The sequence below is a fragment of the Sceloporus occidentalis genome, unplaced genomic scaffold (genome assembly GCF_023333645.1).
Source record: "Sceloporus occidentalis isolate IW3139 unplaced genomic scaffold, rSceOcc1.0.p SCAF_1, whole genome shotgun sequence".
NCBI classification, from domain to species: domain Eukaryota; kingdom Metazoa; phylum Chordata; class Lepidosauria; order Squamata; family Phrynosomatidae; genus Sceloporus; species Sceloporus occidentalis.
In genome coordinates, this window is record NW_028316981.1 from 162,341,434 (window position 1) to 162,353,973 (window position 12,540).

The following is a 12,540-nucleotide window of genomic DNA, read 5'->3' on the forward strand; positions in this document are numbered from 1 at the left end:
GTTAAAAGCACAGGAGCCCTACCCCCAAATTGCTAGCAAGCCATATTAAAATCTGCATTTCAATAAATGTGGAAAAACTTTTAAGGAAGGTTTGGAAACCAGACAAGCCTTCAGAGGAGACTCACAGAACTAGGGGAAATTATCACCAAGTGCTGTGGTTTGGGTAATGCAGTTAGAGCTTTCTGTTCTCTTATAAGTTCTTATTGCTAAAACCATGTGATTCTCATGTTAAAAAAAATAACAATAATATTAATAATATTTTTATTATAACCACATACATTCCTGTCTCAGTCCTTGGAGAACAAACAGTTGAAAACATGAGGTTTTTGTTTTTTTAAAAAAGAATGACTGGATTTTAAAAATATAACACAAAGGAAGGGGAGAGAAAAAAAAGAGAAGTACAGCGACTGTGAGTATAGGCTAGACATACTCACTAATATAAGTTGCCCAGATGTCAAAAAAATTTTTTCTTGAAGTCAAGGCCTGTAAAATATATGATGCCCTAGTTCCAGGCAGTGGAGGGAGTGGGGACAAGCCCCAACTTCATTGAAAACTCCTGTTCCTTTTAACCATTAAGTAATGCTACCCAGTTTGGCTTCTGGTTATTATTATTATTATTATTTTTACAAAGCCTAGAATACTTTATAGAATTATACACCCTTCAACATTTCTTGTGCCAGGCAGCTCAGTGGGAGACCCATGCAGACAGCCACCCTGGCGCTAAAACAGGAAGCCAGGAAACAGGGGGAGATTGGGGCAGCTGCAGGGCCAGGATACTCCAGGCTGGCCCCAGAGAAGTCTGGCCCATGTAGACAGGGCCAGAGACATTACCAAAGCAGCTGAAAAAATGGGTTGAGAGAGGATTACATTGAAACTGACCATGGCAAATTGGAACATTTGTAGGGTATGGGATTACTTTGCTAATATTAACAATAAGACCCAGCGTGGCTGTTGGACTACGACTCTGGAGAGCAGGATTTGAGTCCTTGCTTGGCCATGAAACTCACTGGGTGATCTTGGGCAAGTCACATGCTCTCAGCCTCAGCGGATAGCAATGGCCAACTTCTTCTGAACAAATCTTCTTGCCAAGAAAACCCCATGCTTTGGGGTAAGTTGGAAATGCCTTGAAGGCACACAACAACAACAACAACAACAACAACAACAACATTACCAACAAACATCACACCTTATTCTCTATGTCAGTGGTTCCCAAACTTTAGTCTTCTAGGTGTATTGGACTTAAACTTCCAGAATTCCTAACCATTGAACAAGTTGGCTGGGGCTTCTGGGAGTTGAAGTCTAAAATTACCTGGATTGCCAAAGTTTGGGAATCACTTCTCTACTTAATAAAGAAACTGTGTGTTTTGCTTAGGAATGTGGACTGATCCAGGTAATTGTTGAATGCTATATTTTCACCCATTGTGTGGGTTTGCCCTAGCAACCCTAACTATTTTCCCACACTTTAAAGCTGCGGGTGGGAATTCTGCAGTCCGACAAATATTGCTGAACTACAACTCCCAGCATTCCACACCATTGGCTATGATCACTGTGGCCAATGAGAGTTGCCTTTCAATATCATTGGGAGGGAAACATGATTTTCAACTTTGATGTAAAGCAAGGACAGAGAAATTTTGGCCCTGCAGATATGCTGTCCTACAAATTCCTTTAATTCTAACCATCACCATGGCCAATAGTCAGACTATGGAAGCATTAAGCCAAAAGAACTGGAAGGACAAATTTTTCCCACCTCAGCTTTAAAGATGGACAGATATATCATGGTCCAAGCATATTATGGTCTAGGGCTGCCTGCCCTCCACTACTCAGGCCAAGTCCCCCTGACCCAATGAGCATAGAAGAACGTGAGGCTTCCCTTCCCTGGGCACTTGGCCATCTTATTCACTTTTGACTGGAAATGGGCATTTTGAATGAGGACAGTTTTTTAAACAAGTTTGGGGTAATTTTAAAACTTTATTTATAACCTACCTTTCCCCAAAACCCAAAGCTACTTACAAATTAAAATACAGTATGGTTAAAACGTGCAAAACACCAACATTAAAGTACATTAAACTCCCAACTATATGTTCAAGAAATTTAAAATTTACAAAATGTACAAAAATGTGAATATATATATATATATATATATATATATATATAATTTAAAATGTGGCCCCAAAAGCCACAAACACAAACACACGAAAAGCAGTTTAAAAGGACAATAGAGTAAAAACAATAAAAGTCCTTTCTTTAAAAATAAATTCTTTAAAATCCTGCATTTACAAAAGTCTGTTGGAATTTTTTTTAAAAGGTCTTTGCCAGCCAATAGACTGCATGGAGAGGGCCATTCTAGCATCCCTAGGAAGGGTGTTCCAAAGCCTACGTGTAGATCCTGTAAAGATTGCTCATTTTCTAAGCATCAAGCCTCTGTGTATTTCAGATGCTGCTGTTTGATGTAACCTTTTTGGGGTGCTTGCCACCAAGAGCACCCTTTTGTGCCCAAAATCCTTCTAATTAAAACATACGGCAATGTATTTCTAGGATTTGATTCTGCTACAATCACTAGGTCCCCTGCCAATGTCAGCTTATAAAAGAAAACTCCTGATCAAGCAACCCAAGAGCAACTGTGCCCCACCCAGGGGGCAAAACTGTATTAGGGAAAAAAATGTGGCTGCTCTTCAACCTGTCTCTTTAGCAATAGCAAGTACATTGTTATACTGCTCATCAGTGCACTTAAGCACTCCCTAAGCGGTTTACAATGTGTAAGCTAATTGCTCCCAACAAGCTGGGGGCTCATTTTACCAACCTTGGAAGCATGCAAGCCTGCGTCGAGCCTGAGCCCTTGGCTGGTATTGAACTCACAACCTTGTGGTTTGTGAGTGAGTGGCTGCAGTGCAGGCATTTAACCACTTCACCACCAGGGCTCCATTAACTCTTAGCCATGCCCTAACTATCAGTCCTACTAGATTAATGCATAGACATCAACCAGTGAAATTCTTTTGCTACAAGCTTCAAAAAGCTTCACTTACCAATCTCCCTCAAATTCCGTCTTCTCCTTCCTCCACCACCTCTTTAGTTGGTATCTTTAGCCAATGGATGCCTTTTGGATAACCAGATGCATCACATAAAAGCATACATCAGCCCACAAGTCCTTTCCTGCCTAACGTAGTCAAGATTTGGCTTCTGCATATCCACACACACACACACACACACACGTGCGCGCGCACACACGCACACACACACTGATAGTTATATCAAGTTGGCTTCAATCTATGGCAATGGTTCCCAAAGTTTTTCAGGCTACTACCCCCTTTCCTCTACAGAGGCAACCCTAGTCTACCTCCAATGCTTTTTTTGTTGATATTAGGTCTACTGTTCTACTGCAAAATCTCAGTTGCTGCTCCCTTTACACTCGGTCACCTTGGGAGCAGTAACTAAGCAGCTGGCTGAGCAGCGATGAAAGGCTTCATGGTTGCTGCTTGTCCAATTGCTTGGTTGCTACTCCTGGGGTGACAAGGTTGCAAAAGAAACAGTTTCTCCCCAGCAAGGAAGAGTTCATAACCCTTCTTCACCAGCACATCTGGCTTCTCACTTTTCCCCCCAGCAAGGAAGGACTGCCTACCAAGAGAGGTGAGAAAGGCGAAGGACTCTTTGAAGAAGTGGCCCCAGATACTCTCCCCTCTCCTTCCCCAGAGATGTGCCTTCCCCACACAACTTAAAGTTCTCCTTTCTCCCCAAACACACAAACACTGTTTCTTCTTCTGTCCAGCAAAAGAAAGCAGGAGCAGGAGCCCAGCACCAAGCTGCCAGCCAAGTCCCAACCAAACTCACAGAGCTTAAGCCAGGTCCCCAATGTGCAAGCTCCTTTTTGCTGTCACTTTGCTCATGCCATCACATGCTGTAACTCCTTACTCCAAACTGCTAGTCTGTCTCAAAATGGCACTGCAGGAATGAGTTCACACGGGTTGGCACCACCACACGAAGCAATCAAGGAGACTGCGTAGAGGTTTTAAGGTACTGTGAAAAAAGAGATTTCATGCAACCCTCATCCCCACCATCGTCCTAAAGGTTACTGGTTCCTCTTATCTGTCTTACATGCCAATACTTTGGACTGAAGGTCCCTGCTGCCACCCCTGTTTTCCTCACTACCCCCAACAGGCCTATGAATGACAGATCTCTGGAAGTGAATCAATGATAGACCTCCTGAAGGTCCAGCCCACAGCTTCTCCCACATGGCAGAGCTAATTGGAGCTGGCTGCTGACTCTTTATGCAATGTTTATCACACTATACTCTTAAAGTGCTACTATTCCAGTTTGACTCCTCTAGCTGCCTCCTGTTGCATTCTGGTACTGGCAGTTTTAAGGAGGAGTATTTAGAATTCTCAGGCAGACTTCTCTGCCTGAGAATTCTAAATACCCCTCCTTAAAACTGCAAATCCCAGAATGCAACAGGAGGCAGCTAGAGGAGTCAAACTGGAATAGTAGCACTTTAAGAGTATAGTGTGATAAACATCAACTGATGATAGGACAGCAAAGCTTGGAGGGAATGAGTTACAAATAACTAATTACCTGTAATTCAGGTGTGTGACAACAGTTGCATTATAATTGTTGCTTTCAAAGGCAAACCTTCATTCCTTTTGCAGGGTTACCTTCATGTACTTTTATAGTGGCTTCTTCACAAAATGGTAGAGGAATCCTTGTCACATGGTTCAAGTGCTGGCTTCTGTTGCTGTTTCTGCTTTGTTGTAGATGTTGTGGTGATGACCGGATGGACAGAGAGAAAGCCTGTTTTGTACTGTTCTGTAGCATTCACAGACCATAACAGCAACTGTTTATTATTTTTTTAATTGGCTAGTACAGATTTAATTTTAAAATTGTAATAGTGGCTAACTACTTTTTGCCCAATGGGAAAGCTGATGGTAAAAAACGCCGTATTTCAGGATCAGATATATGGATATATAATCTGGAGTATTCACAGTGCCTGTGTATTCATGATTTTGACGTTATTGCCACTATTACAACTGCCCCCTCCCAATCTAGTTTACTGATCAGTGCAAAAGGATTACGGATTTTGTGTGACTGCTGTTGTGATTCATAGGAGGCAGATGATAAATCAACAGTAGATAATAACAATAAAGAACTTTTAAAAGTGTTTAGGTAGACATGTGAGGAATGTGTGGTTGGGGATTACGTAAAAACCTGGCCGTGGGTAGAGTTCTGTGATTTACTCCTCCTTCTCCTCTTCTTCTTCAATGTGACTTTTACATGTCTATTGTATTTTATCCCACTTTGTCAAATTTTATGTTATGTATTTATTGCATTTTATGCCACCTTGTATATTATGCTACTTTGTCAAATTTTACCTCGTGGTAAAAATTGTCTTCTTTCTTTTCATGCTGATCCATGATCAAAATAAATTATGAATTGGTTGATACTTTACCAAGCAGCAGCTGCATGGAGAGAAGGAGACTGTATTCTGCTGGCGACTGGGGCATGGACTAATGATGCTTCCACCTTCCCCCAGCCAGCTAAGAAGGCTGCAACCACCAGGAGTATGCCTGTTACATTTGCTTGTCACAACCTCATTGGCTGGCAGGAGGGGATGGAAATATCATCCACCCATGCCCCCAAATTGCCAGCAGAACGGACTCCATTTTCTCTGTGCAGCTGCTGCCCAGTAAAAAGTGTATATGGAGGGGGGAGGTCAGTGTTAGCAGAACCTAAAGAAAGAGGGGGATGCACATTCCCAAACATCAAGTTATACTACTTGATCTGCTGTTTAGCTTGGTTGGAAGGCTTGATCTTACTAAGAAACAACAAATAATTAACTTGGAGGGGTACAACATAAGATTTGGTTGGCATGCCTTTTTGTGATACAATAAATGCAAGGTTAACAAAGACTTTGATCATCACTGCCTAAGAAGACCTTATTAAAAGTATAGATAAAAGTTAGGAAAAAATTCTATAGGGGAATCCCATTGTGAGTATCTCTGCAGAAGGCCTTTCTTACTAGTAGTAGAGATACAGATGTACCTTGGATTAAGTACAAAGATATAACAAAAAAATAAAAATAAGTTTGAGATTAAAACCAAAAAACAACTGGCCCAAGAAGGATTAAACAGCAACTGTTTTTTCTGCATGGAATTTTGGTTTTTAAAGTTAATTCAGGGGTTTACTGAGACTTGAAAGTTATTTCAAGGGCTCTTCCAGAATAAAAAAGTTTAGATTGTATCTATGTGTAAACTTTCTGAAAGGTCTGGAGGAACATTCAAGCTAATATTAAGTGTGCAGATTGCCCTCTAGTGGTTTGCAGGATGGCTTAAATCTGGGATTTTATTTGTGCAAGCAGCGTTTTATGATCAGTTCCTAAAGACCATTTTGCTACAGAGCAAGTTAGCCAGTATTCAGCAGGATTTTGGGTAAGGACTCTTTTGGCCCAGAGCATTATTCCAAAGGAAATTTTGAAAAATAAAATTAAATGTTAAATTTTAAATATTAAAAATTAGGGGGGAAAAACGCCAAAAACAAAATGTATTGTTTATCTTCAGAATAATAATGGTTAAACCCATTCAGAATAGTTGTTACATCATACTGCAGCCATCACTCTTGTTCTGAAAGGACAGAGTGAGGACAGTAATAGAAGACGTCTATGACAGCTGCTCTTCACCTCTGTGTGAGATGACATCAACAGGAGACAGACATTGGCTCTATTCACAGTTTTGGGTGAGGGCATGTGAGCCGAATGTGGAGCAGTGGTGCCTGAGCCCCTGGCCTCCCTCACCCACCCTATGAATGCTGATTCTGTTTCTGGCCTTGGACCATTTAGTGCAAAGGTCGGAAGATGGATTGTGAAAACACAAGGGCCATTCCAACTATGCAATAGCTGAATTAGCCTTCGTAGACTTTCACACATTCAGAAGTGGATCTGGAATGAGCGCATGCACAGGCCGTGATGAAATCATGGGTTTCTCTTTTTCTGCCACCTTAACCCATCACACATTTGCTCAAATACATAAACAGGGCCAGTAGTACCAAAACATTGGTGGTCTTATTATATTACAAAGGCCTTGTCTGTTTCATGACTTGATGTTATAGGTTTTCCTCCTGTAATATTTTATTGTTGTCAACAAAGCTTGGAAAGTTACTTTGGGGGGGGGGAGTAAGGACTTGCTCCTTACTCTTGTTCCTTCTCATTACTTAAAAAAACCAAAAACCCAAACCAAACCCTTAGAAGTTATATGAGCATGACAAAAAAATTGAAAACATCCTGTCAAAATGCTTCTAAATACACCCCTTTTAAGTTTAGACAGCAATATTATATACACCAATAAAACGATTTCATTCCCAATTCTTCTGTTATGTCTGATGTATAAACTGAGTGAATCCTTGTTAAGAAAAGAAAACTCCAGCTCATTCCAGGAAGTTGGTACGAATGCTAAAGGAAATCCAGCAATGTGCACTTTGGGGGTTTTTTGGTTGAAATGTTCATTTTAACTTTTGGAATCCTATTGGGGCATTATGCCAGCACCTCTCTGGCTTTCATCTGTGGTTGTGTTTTTCCCCCTCTCCCTTAAGTTCATGCATGCAGGTATTCATTAGTTTCATACACAAGAGGTTCCCCAGCAGTGCAACAACTAGCATCCCTTCTGGGTTATTGTTCAGGTGTAGCCAGTGATGCCCTTCAAAATAATTAACAACTGTTTCCCATCCCTGGGTCTCCTCTGCAGCTCCAGAGGATCCAATCCTTCCCCCTTTTGGACTCTCCTGCCTTTCCATCTTCCTCGTCCATTTCATCTGGTCAGATCTCCTCTTCCTCTTCTCCTTTGATACACCTCTCTTTTTACCCTTCCCAGCTTCTGCATCTTTTAATAATTTAAACAACTAGATCTTTTGCAAACTGGCCAAATGGAGCCCTGGCTGTAACTTCAATCCTACCTCAACCTGGACATTTATGCTGGTGGGGTATTACATGCTCAGTAGCACTCAGTAGGATTCAAGTCTCTAGTCTGTGGGACCTTCTTTACTCCCCTAAAGTGGCAGACATTTCTAATCATTATAAAAACAGTACTGAGGCCAGACCTGGGATATTCATTTCTCTATGGGACCTCTAGGTGGCACCAATACAGTTTCCCTTTGCAGGGTCTCAAACTCACCAAACAGTTGAGAGTGAGTACTCATGCTTGGTAAAAGGTCGAATTATGAACAGAGGGAAAGTCTAAATGAGAACCAGCATGGGCAGAAAGATAAAAGAGGGGCTGAAAAGAAAAAAACAAACAGAAAAATAGTACTGTGGTGGGGGACAAAGAGATTTCTTTAAAATTTTGCCCTAACAGGGCGCTTCCATTAGCTACAAATAAACTTGAATCAAGATGAGCTTAGAACATTCTACGGATGTGGTGGCGTAGTGGTTAAGACACCAATTCTGACAATCATAAGGTCAGAAGGTTGGCAGCTTGAGACCCTAATGCTGTGTGAGCTCCTGTCACTAGTCCCAGTTTCTGCTAACCTAGCAGTTCAAAAGCATGCAAAGGCAAGTAGATAGGTACCACTTTAGTGGGAAGGTAACAGCATTTGGTGCACTCATGCTGGGAACATAACCATGGAGCTGTCTTTGACAACGCTGGCTCTTTGGCTTAGTAACTGAGCACTGCCCCCTACAATCAGATATGACTAGACATTCATGTCAATGGGAAACCTTTACTTTTACCTTTAGGGACCATGTATTATACCTAATTCTGTCTACTTGGGGACTATCCCAAGCAGATTTGAGTGGTGTCGTGGAAAGGGAGGAAAAGGATACATTTCATATGCATGCTGGACAAAGCCCAATATGAAGGCCTGGAAGCCCATACGCTCAGTCTGAGTGGGATGTTTGTACAGCAAGAAGAGCAGAAAGTACAGGAGGTGGCTATAGTTTTTGTGATATAAATTCTGTTCCACTATTATCACACATACAAAATCTAACATGTGGAAGAGCCAGCATTTCCCTTACTTACCACATGAGGCCCTCAGAACCTTTGTGTCCATTTTTATCTATGCATTGGCCACTGGTTTTAGGAGATAAGTTCTGTCTGAGTTACTGAGTACCTACATTAAACTGCTTGTAGAGATTACACTTGAGGATTTGGAGCATGAATTTGTGGATGAAGTGCAGCTCTATTTCTCTTTGGTGCTCTGTAACAATGAACCTATTGGGATTCTATGCGGATACTTGGAGTCAGTAATGGACTGGACAAAGACTTATCTAGATAAGACAGATGGGATCCTGGTCAGGAGTCAGCCAGGCAAACTTGGGAATAGATCCAATCCATTTAAATGAGGCCATAGTCTCCATGAAATGTCTCTATGGTCCTGGCCTGGGAGAAAGGTGACATATAAAGCAAGTCAATAAAAATAAATGTTGGGGTGCTCCTGGGTTTGGCTCTACATATGGATGACCGGGTGGAAGTGGAAACAGCACTACCCCTGCACAATTTGGGTTTGTGCAGCAGCTAAACCCATTCTTAAGGAACTCAGATCTGGCTATGGTAATGTATGTATGCCTTCTTGATTCAATCAGGACTGGATTCTTGTAGTATATTCTACAAAGGCATACCTTTAAGGCAGCTTGGGAAAATGCAACCAGTTCAAGATGAAGTAACAATACTACTGAACATATAACTATGTGATCATATTACCTTCTCTTATGAAATGCCCCCTCAAGTCTCTCCTCTCATACCAATTTAGTGCTTCCTTCAAATCAGGAACTTTGCCTTGCCTCTCCCCTGCCATTCCAGTTGTCTATGTGTGACCAAAGGTGGCTGGTGAGACCAGAGTAAGAGCAGGATCTTTACCAATGGTACACATCTACCTTTGCTCAACCCTCCCAAGGGCTGTCAAATAATCCTCTTGCTCTCTCACCAGACTACCTGTAGGCAAGCCATCAACACATGGCAATCTCCCCTATCCCCACAAAATAATTACACAGGGAAAAAGGCAAGATTGTATATACCGTATTTGACCATTAAAGCAAGAAATTTGGCTTGCCATGGGAAAAAAATACTTGCCATTCCTTCCCTTGGTCTTAGTTTTAAACCCTCAAACTGTTGGGTGTTTGGTTGAACCTTGGAAGAAGCACATCTTACATATCCCTAATTCTTTGGAGGTTGATTCCGTTTGTTTAGTTCTCCCTTTACAATATGGGGTTGCAGATTTTTAAAAAAGTATTGTTTTATTAAAGACTTGAACTGTCTATTAGACAAAATAATTTTTTGAGTAATTAATCTTGCTATAGGATGCATGCAAATAATCCTGAACATTTGGAAAAGCATTGTGGAATTGTCAGGTTTCATTGCCTTTGCAAGTTGACTTTCCTTCTGGCTACCACTGACCTTAGAAGCATCAGACCATGTCAAAGCCAATACCTTCCATCCTGAAGTAGTTTCTTTCACCTGTGTGTGTGCGTGTGCCCTGGGGGGGGGATAGGTACGATTTTAGACACGGATCTGGCAGAAACTCAATGTTCTTCATGGACACCCTTTCAGATTTAACTTTCTCCTCATCATTTTAGTTCTTCTTTGATCCATTCTTTCTTGTGAATTTCCACTGGCAGTAATGCATCCTATACACATCTCAGCTCAAAATTATTAGTATTAGCACCAGACTCATGAACATCCCATAAGCATCGATCTTGCATCCACAATGTCAGACTACACAAGCCTTTGGCATTTTTAGATATTGCATATAAAATCACAACTACATTTCCCAACTCAGAATGTATTCTTTTCAGATGCTTTTTGCCATATTCTGTACAATTTGCCCAGCCCTCCATGGTACCTAAGCTGGTCAGTTAATTGCTCTTGCCCTCTGTAGGCATGGCGACATTTACATTTATTACTCTGTATTTCCATTATCTGCTGCAGGCTTTGATCCTGAAAATTAGGCAGAATAGTCAACCCAACATAGTATCTTCCTGTACACATCAATACTTGCCTTTGAGAATCCCTTGGGCTTAAAGAAGAAGAAACATTTTTACAACAGGACCAAGCATACCACCCATAAAAATTGTGTGTTCTGCCATCATGTTACAGATTTTTTGTATGCTTGGATAATTCTGTTTTCAAAATATGGCTTTTACATATGTTCCAGGTAGTAAGTGGCAAACATGAACTAAACAGACACGTCCATAGATCGGTTTGAAGAACTCAGCATTGAAATCTTCATATATGGAGGTGGGCATTCCTATGGAGGTCTGGGTAATGGGCACAGGGATTCTGTGAAGGAACCACTATTTCCTGACTGTAAAACCTGTGCTGGCCAGAGCAAAGTGCTGGAAAGCAAAGGTGTTTTTTTATTTAATTAATTTATATGCTACCGTGTGTGAGACGCAAGGCGGCTTCCATTACTTGTTAGAAAATTGACCCAAGTGACCAAAAAGCTTTCCTAACATGCCCTCTTTTAGTCCACACGAGCAAAGATGGGGAAGGCAGGGCTGCAGAGCTCTTACACCAGTCAACGACCTTTACATAACTCCCTCATTCCCTAAAGATCCACAGTATCCTATGTGAGACATTCTCCCAGAGACCAATCAAAGCAGGGGTAATGATAATGCAGCTCAGCTGAATTGGAATTCCCATCAGCCCCAGCCAGAATACTCAACGGAGACGAATGCTGGACATTCAACATCACCTGGAGAACACTTTGCTTGCTCCTGGATTAGAGGACTGTTTCTTAGGTTTCACTGTTCATCTCTCAGACTACGAAGTACATGTCTGAACTGGCTCTATGTTTATTTATAGTAATAAGCCAGATAGGGCAGTTTTATTCATATACTGCAAGCTTTCAGCTACCTAACAAGGTGTGCTACAAAATTTGACTGCATGTTTAGACAACATGCTACAGCTATTATTAAAAACTTGTGCGCTTTGATTTCAGATACTGCAATGGACAAGAACTGTGGCAACCATTCATTCTGGTAAGAATACCAGAGATAGTATGAAATGTGCAGTGGCATTAAATGGCAGTAGACACTAAAACAGATATGCAAGTATAGTTCCAATGCTAACCAGACATCTTGGTGAGACCTAGTCTCCATCCAGTCAGGCAACTGCACAGAAATGTGAACCAGATAGAAGTAGGTCCACAGCCAACACTAGTTATATTGTTGCTGTTGTTGTGTGCCTTCGTTTCCAACTTATGGTGACCCTAAGGTGAACTCACCATGGGGTTTTCTAGGCAAGATTTCTTCAGAGGGGGTTTGCTTTGGTTTTCCTCTGAGGCTGAGAAACTGTGGTCCGTTACAGACTGCCGAGAAGCGGCGGTCTGCCACCGGCGCCGGTTGCAGCGTCTGGGAACCGCACCAGCCAAATGGCACGGTTCCTGGACACTGCAGAGGAGCGTGAAAATTGCGCTCCTTCCTGGGCCCTGGAAGAGACGCTGCAAGGTGCTAGTTGCGTACTCGCGGTGTCACTTTCGGGGCGTGACGTGTGGACGCAGAGCGTCTGCTATGTCAAGATGGCGGCGGCCGTGTGGAACGGTTGCTGCCATTTGTTACGGACTAAGTCCGTG